A 10,007-nucleotide genomic window follows, 5' to 3' on the forward strand; every position below is an offset into this window, starting at 1 on the left:
AGTAGACTTCTCCTATTCTTCAAAAAAGTTGTAGTGGAATTTTGTTTATAATACCTGCCCAAGGAAAAGGTGCTTGCTTTTCAGAACTAACATCTTAGAGACTGAAGTCTCCTTTCTGAGAATAGTGGTGGAAGATTTGGGGGGACAAAAATGTGTTTTAGGTAACCCTGGTTAGCCTAACTAATTTCCCTAGCCAATGCTAGTGTTGTCCTTAACCAGGTTCTATCTTGGAAGGAGTATGGGTAAGTCACATATCATGCCTCACCTCTTTAGCATCTTTGTCCAGGTGACCTCCAGTTCACGTGTGATCACCAAGAGGAGCCTGGAAGGAGGCAGCAAGCCCCTCAGGAAGGGCTCAGGCTAAGAAGTTTATATGGGAATGAGAGAAGAGGAACCCACCTCTGGGTTGATGATCTGGGGAGGGTGCAGGGACAGAAGAAAGGAGCGGGAGAGGAAAGGAGAAGAGAAGTGTGTCATGTAAAGTGTATAGCCTGTACATAAACTTCAGAATTTTCTGGAACTCGGCAGTACACAGTCATTTCCTGCCCCTTCTCCACTCACTAGACTCCCTGAGTCACTTGCTGGCCAGCGGCTTGCAGCTGTTCCCTGTGGCCTAGAGTGGTGGTTTCCACAGTAGGACTGAGCATCTAGGGAGAGCGTGACAGTGTGTCAGGGTGTGGGAAGAAGATACAGAACTTTTATTTATATTTTTGAATTCCTATTTTTGTGTGTGTTTTATAACATACGTAAGTATTATAACAATTTAAAAATATACAAATATGGAAGTATGTTTTAAAAAATTGTATGTTAAATAGGGGTACACTGCGAGACAAGTTGGAGACTGAAGCAGTTCTTTAAAAGAATTATTTTGTTTCATTCTGAAATTAATTTTCAAACAAAACTCTGATACAGACTTTTTACGAAAAGACTTTAGAGCAGTTTTAGGTTCACAGCAAAATTGAGAGGGAGGTACAGATATCACCTTTGACCCCACACATGCATAGTTTCCCCATTAGCAACATCTCCCCCAGAGTGGTACCTTTGTTACAATCAGTGAACCTACATTTACATTAAGGTTCACTATTTATTTATTTTTTAAATCCTCAGCCAAGGATATTTTTCCATTGCTTTTAGATAGAGTAGAAGAGAGGGGGTTGGGAGGAGGAGAAGGAGAGGGAGAGGGAGAGGGAGAGGGAGAGGGAGAGGGAGAGGGAGAGGGAGAGAGAGAGAAACATTGATGTGAAAGAGAGACATTGATTGGTTGCCTCCTACACACCCCCTACTAGCGATTGAGCCTGCATCCTTCAGTCTGCAGGTCGATGCTCTACCTACTGAGCCAAACTGGCTAGGGCTCCCCACTTTTTAAAATGTAGTAAAATGCTCATAACATAAAATGTATCCATCTTAACCATTTTTAAGTGTACAGTTAGTTCAGTGGTATTAAAAACATTTACGTTGTTGTGCAACTGGTACCACCATCCATCCCCAGAACTCTTTCATCTTGTAGAACTGAAACCCTTTTACCTTTTAAACAATAACTTTCCATTCTCCCCTACCCCAGCCCCTGGCAATCACCATTATACTTTCTGTTTTAATTATTTTGTCTAAGTACTGCATGTAAGTGAAATCCAACAGCGGTTGTCTTTTTGTGACTGGCTTATTTCATTTAGCATAATGTCCTCAAGGTTCATCCATGTTGTAGCATATTGCAGGATTTCCTTTTTATGGCTGGAGAATATTCATTGTATGTGAAGACCACATTTTGCTTATCTATTCACTCTTAGGTTGCTTCCATGTTTTATCTCTTGTGAGTAAGGCTGCTATGAACATGGGTGTTCAAATGATCTCTTTGAGACCCTGCTTTCAATTCTTTTGGGTATATACCTCAAAGTGGAATTGCTGGATCCTATGATAATTCTATTTTTAATTTTTTGAGAAAGCACCAAATGTTTCCATAACAGCTGTACCATATTCCCTTCTCACTAACAGTGCACAAGGGTTCCAGTTTCTCTACATCCTTGCAATGCTGTTGTTATGTTTTGTTAATAGTAGTTATCCTAATGCAGTGGTTCTCAACCTTCCTAATGCCGCGACCCTTTAATACAGTTCCTCATGTTGTGGTGACCCCCAATTTCATTGTTACAAATTGAACATAATTAAAGCATAGTGATTAATCACAAAAACAATATGTAATTATATATGTGTTTTCCAATGGTCTTAGGCGACCCCTGTGAAAGGGTCATTTGACCCCCAAGGGGTCGCGACCCACAGGTTGAGAACTGCTGTCCTAATGGGATTGAGGTGGGAAGTCATTGTAGGTTTAGGTTGTTTTTTTTTTTTCTAGTTCCTTACTTAAGTTGTAAAGTTAGGTTGTTGATTTGAGATATTTTTTTCCCCTTCTCCATCACTTTTTTTTTTTTTAAATATTGATTTTTTTTCAGAGAGGAAGGGAGAGGGATAGAGAGTTAGAAAAATCGATGAGAGAGAAACATCGATCAGCTGCCTCCTGCACACCCCCTACTGGGGATGTGCCCGCAACCAAGGTACATGCCCTTGACCGGAATGGAACCTGGGACCCTTCAGTCTGCAGGCCAGCGCTCTATCCACTGAGCCAAACTGGTTAGGGCTTCTCCATCACTTTTATTGTATCTTTATATTTAAAGTGGATTTCTTTTTAAAAATATTTTTTTTATGGATTTCAGAGAGGAAGGGAGAGGAAGAGAGAGATAGAAACATCAATGATGTGAGAGAATTATTCATTGGCTGCCTCCTGCATGCCCTGCAATGGAGATCAAGCCCGAAACCTGGATATGTGCCCTGACTGGGAATCGAACTGGCAAACCTTCATTGCATGGGACGACGCCCAACTAACAAGCCACACCGGCCAGGGTCAGATTTATTTATTTATTTATTTATTTATTGTTAATCCTCACCTGAGGATATTTTTCCATTGATTTTTGAGAGAGTGAAGGGAAAGGGAAAGACAGAGAGAAAGAAACATGAATGTGAGAGAGACACATTGATGGGTTGCCTCCCACACATGCTCTGACTGGGGCTGGAGATTGAACCTGCAGTGGAGGTACGTGCCCTTGACTGGAATTGAACCCAAGACCCTTCAGTCTGTGGGCCGATGAGCTATCCACCAAACCGGCCAGCGCCAGGTTTTTTTTTAATTAAATAAAAAGTTTAACAGCTTATTTTTAAATATATATATTTTTATTGATTTCAGAGAGGAAGGGAGAGGGAGAGAGAGATAGAAACATCAATGATGAGAGAGAATCATTGATTGGCTGCCTCCTGAATGCCCCCTACTGGGGATTAAGCCCAAAACTCAGGCATGTGCCCTTGATCAGAATCGAACCTGGGACCCTTCAGTCCGCAGGCTGAGCCAAACCAGCTAGGGCTTTAACAGCTTACTGAGGTGTCATTTACATAGCAAAAAAAAAATCCACCCATTTTAAGTGTACTAATTTTAACAGATTTGATGCAACCATCACCATGCTCTAGTTTTAGAACACTTCCTCATCCCAAAAAGTTTCCTTGTGCCCACTTGCTTTGCATTTCTATTATTTCACCTTTTCTTGTGAGTGTTTTTTTAAGACAGGAAAAAGTTATGAATTCATGCTGTTATTTTCAATTCTGGTCATCCTGTAGGCGGCATCTTCTTTTGCCACGCCTTGTAAATCAGACGGGTTTGGTTGGAGTTGAACCTGAACCTGAGACTACTACCATGTTAAATGGTGTGTGGTGACCCTCCCACCTTCCTTTGGAAGAATTCCCTAAGCTGCTGCTAACAAGCCTCATTTAATCTCTTCCTCCACCTCTCTGTCAGTTCAGCTTGGGGTGCTTCTGCTCGCTTTTCTTTTCATCCTCCGATTTGGGAAAATGCTTAGGCATAAAATGAAGATCTCTTCTGCAAGATAGAAGCCAAAATAAGCAGTGAGGCCACACTGAGGTTTTCTAATTTAACTTTCATCCGATGCCAAAATGCACAAGGGACTGTACAAAGCACGGCATTAACCCGAGTCACTAGCTACGGGGATGCAGTGGGAGTGCGGAGGCCAGGAAAACCCAGGAAATGTACCGTACCATCTGACCCCATCCCTGCAGTTGAGAGGAGGTTACTATAGAGAACCGCCATGGCTCACTTCTGCACGGCGGAAGTGTAGATTTCTGATGACAGTCCCTTTTTTCAACCTCTGGTTTTTCAGATTAGGAAACAGCAAATGGAGAATTCAGGTGATGTGCCTCAAACCTCCAGCTGGGTGGGGCAGACACAACCTTGCCTGACCGGGGCAGTGCCCGCTCCCTGTAGTGAGGCACAGGAGAGACCATGAAGGAATGGGGAAGTCCTGCTCAGACCAAGGGTGGACCGTGTTTTCTATATGACTTCAATGGCATGACTGCTGTGTGGGCAATGCCACATGGGTGTTTACGCTCCCTGCACCCTTACCTTTCCTTATTGTCAGAGGAGGCAGACTGTGCCAGTCCAAGGAGATATTTGTCACTAGTTTTGCTTTTTCCAGAGTTCCCCACTAGGTGAAGCAGCCTTTGTCAACTCTCAAAAAGACAATCAACCCACTCACCTACCACCCTTTAGTGTCTTCCCATTGCTCTTTAGAGAAAGGAAAGACAAAGCCACTCAGCACGGCCTACAAGGCTCTGCGTGGTCCCGTTAGCCCCTCCAGCAACTCTTCCACTTGTCCTTCCTCCCCCACTGGCCTTTTTTCAGTCCCTGAGCTCCTGCCGGCCACAGGGCTTTTGTACATGCTATTTTCTCTGCCTGCTTTCCTCTTCTGCCTCTTCACCTATGCAAGCCAGCATCTTTGCCAATATGCCATCTCATTCTGGTACTGAAGTGGCTACTTTTTCTATGCACTCAATGTGCTATATTTACTAAACAGTCAGTTACTAGGGCATAAGCTTCCTGATTGAAAGGGGCTGTCAGTGCATTTTTTAAAATAAATTTTTAAAATATGTTTTGTATTGATTTCAGAGAGGAAGGGAGAGGGAGAGATAGATACAAACATCAATGATGAGAGAAAATCATTGATCACCTGACTCCTGCACACCCCCAACTGGGGATCGAGCCTGAAACCCAGGCATGTGCCCTGACTGGGAATTGAACCATGACGTCCTGGTTCATAGGTCAACGCTCAACCACTAAACCACACTGGCCAGGCCGTATTTTGAGCCAGGATGTGGAAGACAGTTCTGGACTATCTTAACTTCTTGCAGGTGAACTCAAATATCCCTCCACACATCCATGGCCCCCAAAGGACCTACTCATGGCCATCCACCCATCACCTTCCCATTGTACAAGCCCTGGGGTTCATCCCTTCAGAACAGCCCAACTGTCAGTGCAACGGGTTAATAGCCAGGACTCATGAGTGATCACCAGCCAAACCACTCGGTTCATTCAGCCCACTGGCTGCTGAGGATCATTCCTTCGTGAGAGGCTCTACCTGGAGGAGCCCCGTGTGCACTGCTAGGAGCTGTGGCTCTGTTGGGTATACCGGGTTTCTGTCCCCTTCCAGAGCTGGGACTAAAATCCTAGGGGCACTCTCTCCTTCTGCTGTCTCTGCCACAGTGCCTGACCCGTACCTTCCAGAGTCACAGACACAGCTAACTCAATGGCAGCCCTCTTGAGAGGTGCCCAGAGCTTTAATCCGTTTCAATCCATTTTTGTCTTCTCAAAGGTGGCTTGCTGCTCTGATCCCCAGTCCCACACGTGCCCTTTCTTTCTTTTATTTTTTTTTAACCAAGATTTAATGTACATTTATTCTTAACAGGTGGAACATATAGTATAAAGATTTCATACTGAATAAATGATATTCATTAAGCCAAAAAAGGAAAAAAGGAGGAATTTACATCAAGTTTTAGCTACATTGTTTGAAATACAAATATGCAGATTTTATCACTGAAAAAATCTCAATTGTGTTTCTTCATCAGGAACTTTAACTGAACCTAGAACTTTTTCACACCTTGATTAGAAACAAAACAAAAACCCAGGCCTTTCTTTACCAGGAGGCATTAGGACAGAGGCACTGTGCCAGGCGGGGATAAAACTCCCCCAAGCTCCCAAATCCCTACAGATGCTTGCACTTCCTTTACATCCTTATGGGTTGGATAGGCTTGCCTCTTACCAATCAGCTTCTGGAACAACACGCGTCTTATCTGACCAAATGGCTCCCCAAACCTTACGGCAGTGCCTGGGCCTTGAGTTTTGTGTGGGTTCCTCTCCCATCCTCTCCCTGGCAGATGTTCCCACAAAGTCTGCAGAGTGTCCTGCAGCAGAGGATAGTCACATGTTAACATATGTCATCAATACAACCGACTCATTTCACCGACGTGGGGAAGAGGGGGCAGGGACAGGGCTACCGTCCATGATCTATTGTGGGCTGTGCAGGGGGCCTTGGAGAAGCATTTGAAAAGCTCATTGTTGCCCCTCCCACGTGAAGATAAATCGATCTTACTTATCAGAAACCTATACTTGTCTTTCCATGAATCTCCTTGAAGGTGAAGCACGTTGGCAGAAACACTTTTGCAAACGCATCAGAGCAAAACAGTAACACTCTTAAGTGACAACAGGCTTAAAAATGGCCACAGTTAAAGATCTGGTGAGAGTTCACACACACGCACAAAATGTAGCAATTGACTGAGTTATCTATTCCAACTTAGGCAGCTTGGCCACACAAAGTTCTTTACTCAAGATCTCTTTTCAGCGAGCCTTCTGCAACTTCCTCAAACCTGCAGCTTTCGCAGACGTCCCAGCTTTTGTTCTATCTTTCCTTTCTTATTTTGAAACAATCATTTTACTTCAGGATAAAATTACATTTTTCTTTTACCAAACAATAAATCTTCTTTATATTTTTCCTTATGTCATCATAAGAGACATCACCCAAACCTGTAGAGGATTTTTGCCAGAGTTTTGATGACACATGCCTGGAACAAGATCTCAGATGTTTCAGAGAATACATTTTACAGCCTCTTTTGTGCATTTGAAATTAAGGAAGGGACTGAAACCAAGGTTATTGGATTACAGGATGGCTAACAAGATTATGTGCTTTCTTGAGGGTGGTTACCCTTATTCCAAAGGTGTGTTAACCTAGATACGCAGGAACAATGGACAGGACTTACTTACGGCAAAGATAAATCTTTTAATAAAGAAGTTATGTGCCTGGGGTGGGACTACCCACCATGACCTGCCAGTTTGGAATTTATGACCAGACCAGTGGCCACTTCCCATAGGCGCCCCTTACCTCCATAACACTCCCCTTGACAAAATTTCATCTGTTTTTTTCATACCTGCTTTTACTGAGAACACACATCCTACTTTCTATATACAGGGTGGAGCAAAAGTAGGTTTAGAGTTGTTCATGTAGAAAATAAATAATATAAGAATAAACTGTGTTTCATATACTCACAACTGTAAACATACTTTCCCTTCACCCTGTATGGTCCTGTCTTTTCTCTTCTTTTCTTTTCTTTTTTGGTACATCCTTATTATTTTTAGTAGTTTTGTAAAAAACCTTAGCTCTTTCACAAATCCATTTGACAAGTGAACACTCCACAGCAGTATGCATTTTTAAAAGGCCTTTTTCCTTTAGTGTCTGTGAGCAATGGTTTGGTTAGCTCCTGGGTGTTTACATTTCAAGGATCTGATAAGATTTAAAACTTTAAGAGATAAAGAAAGAATGTAAACTTTCTCCTAGGTGTTTTGGAATAATTCTGTTTAAAAATTTTCTTTGTATGGGACTGCATGGGGCACTTAATCTGTTTCTGTTTCCCTGTTCATCACCATAACACCCTCCCCTTTACTCTCCTCACTTTCCCATGGATTCCACCTCTTAGGGTCCCAGTCAGGCTGTCACAGGCAGAGTCTCAGTAGGCCTTAATCCACAGCAGCTTGTGTGGATTTAGCTTTATATCTTTAAAAAAATTTTTTTTATTTTATTGTCTAAAGTATTACAGATAGTAGTACATTTGTCTCCTTTTTTCCCCCATTGACCTTCCCCTAGCTTCCCCTACCCCCCTGTCACCTGCCTTCACCCCCCCCCCCAGTGTCTTGTGTCCACTGGTTATGCTTATATGCATGCATACAAGTCCTTCGGTTGATCTCTTACCCCCGGCCCCCAACACTCCCCAGCCTTCCTGCTGTAATTTGACAGTCTGTTCGATGCTTCTCTGCCTCTGTATCTATCTTTTTGTTCATCAGGTTATAATGTTTCTTTATTATCCATAAATGAGTGAGATCATATGGTATTTTTCTTTCACTGCCTGGCTTATTTCACTTAGCATAATGCTCTCCAGTTCCAATGGTAAGAATTTCTTCTTTTTTATAGCAGCATAGTATTCCATGGTGTAGATGTACCATAGTTTTCTAATCCACTCATCTGCTGATGGGCATTTAGGCTGTTTCCAATCTTAGCTATGGCAAATTGTTTAGCTTTATATCTTGTTCTCCAATCTTGTCTGCAGCCTCCCCCTGTCTTCTCCCCACCCCCAGTCCCGGAATACCCTTCTCTAACTGCAGTGTCACCCTCTAGCTGGGCTTTGTGATCAGCTGATCTGTCCACAGTAGAGGCCACTGCGCTGCCTTGCGCTTCCCTTCTTTGCCACAGTGTGTTATGCTCAGTTTCTCAAACAAGCCCATTAAATCAGCCGGCACTTTCAGGGGATCCCCATACTCAGGTGACAGTGTATACATATCTAACATATTGATCACCTCTCCCCATGTAGACATAGTGGCCAACTCGGGATTTCCCCCAGGGTGTCTCTTTCCCAAGACCCATTTCTTTGGTCTCCTGGATGACTCACCAATTGTTAGGTCACAAGTTTCTTGGGGGCTTCCCAGGTGTAATCTGAAACTAAGGAGAGACAGAAGAAAGGGGCAGAGCAATCCAGATTGGCAGGTGGCAAGTTTAATAAGCAAGGGAACTTTTTTCCAGCTATCTTGGGCTGGGGCAAGATGAGTAGTTTCCCCTGCCTGCCTGCCAAATTTTAAAAGTTTATATGAGACCCTAACTGGGTTTAGTCATGTACCCAGGAGGCGTTACCTGGGGTCAGTCACGTACTGCAGTCCAGATGGTCTCAACATTCCATTTCTATCTCAAGACTGTATCCTTGGGGCAGCTCCTGGGCGTTTACGAGGTGTTGAATGCTGAAGAGTGGTTTCAACCTGAAATAATGGTGTCACCTGTATCATAGGGGGTTGTGGAAGGAAATGAGATAGTTTAGGTAAAACGCTCAGCCTCGTTCTGGCCCTTTGAATGTTGTCATTTATTGTGAGTCCTGTTCAGTCATTCATTCATTCAACTCATTCTGAGTAAGCAGCTACTATGTACCAGGTGCTGGTATCTACATGGGTGAACCCTCAAGGAGTGGCCAGTCCAGTCTCCTGTTTAGTATACACCAAAGTATAGGGTATCTCAAAAAATGTATACACACACTTTGAATAATTATAAAGGCAGGGTTTATTAAAATACATTTCATTTTCAAAATTGATCTATCAGCTGTTACAGTGTCTATACATTTTGGGAACACCCTGTAAAAGGAATAATCCCCCTCTTAATTCTCTCCCAAGGTATGGGCTTTCAAGTAAGAAAAATATAATTAACGATTTAGTCATAAAATGTAAAACATGGAGATAAATTCACAGGTCTAGAGGAAATTTTCTGCTGTGTTCATTTGACATGACTTTTGACAAGCCCAAGTTACTGTTGGGCAATATTCTTTTTCTGTAATTAACTATAAATATATTTAGTCACATGTGATATAGTATATGTTATATGTAGAATGTTACCATGTAGTAGGCTATGTGAGAAACATTACAAATATGTAATTAATTCTTACAACTATCTTCTAAACCAGCCGTGGGAAAACTACGGCCCGTGGGCCAGATCCGGCCCGTTTGAAATGAATAAAACAAACAAAAAAAAGACCGTACCCTTTTATGTAATGATGTTTACTTTGAATTTATATTAGTTCACACAAACACTCCATCC

This window comes from Myotis lucifugus, unplaced genomic scaffold, assembly GCF_000147115.1.
Source record: "Myotis lucifugus unplaced genomic scaffold, Myoluc2.0 scaffold_10, whole genome shotgun sequence".
Classification (NCBI taxonomy): Eukaryota; Metazoa; Chordata; class Mammalia; order Chiroptera; family Vespertilionidae; genus Myotis; species Myotis lucifugus.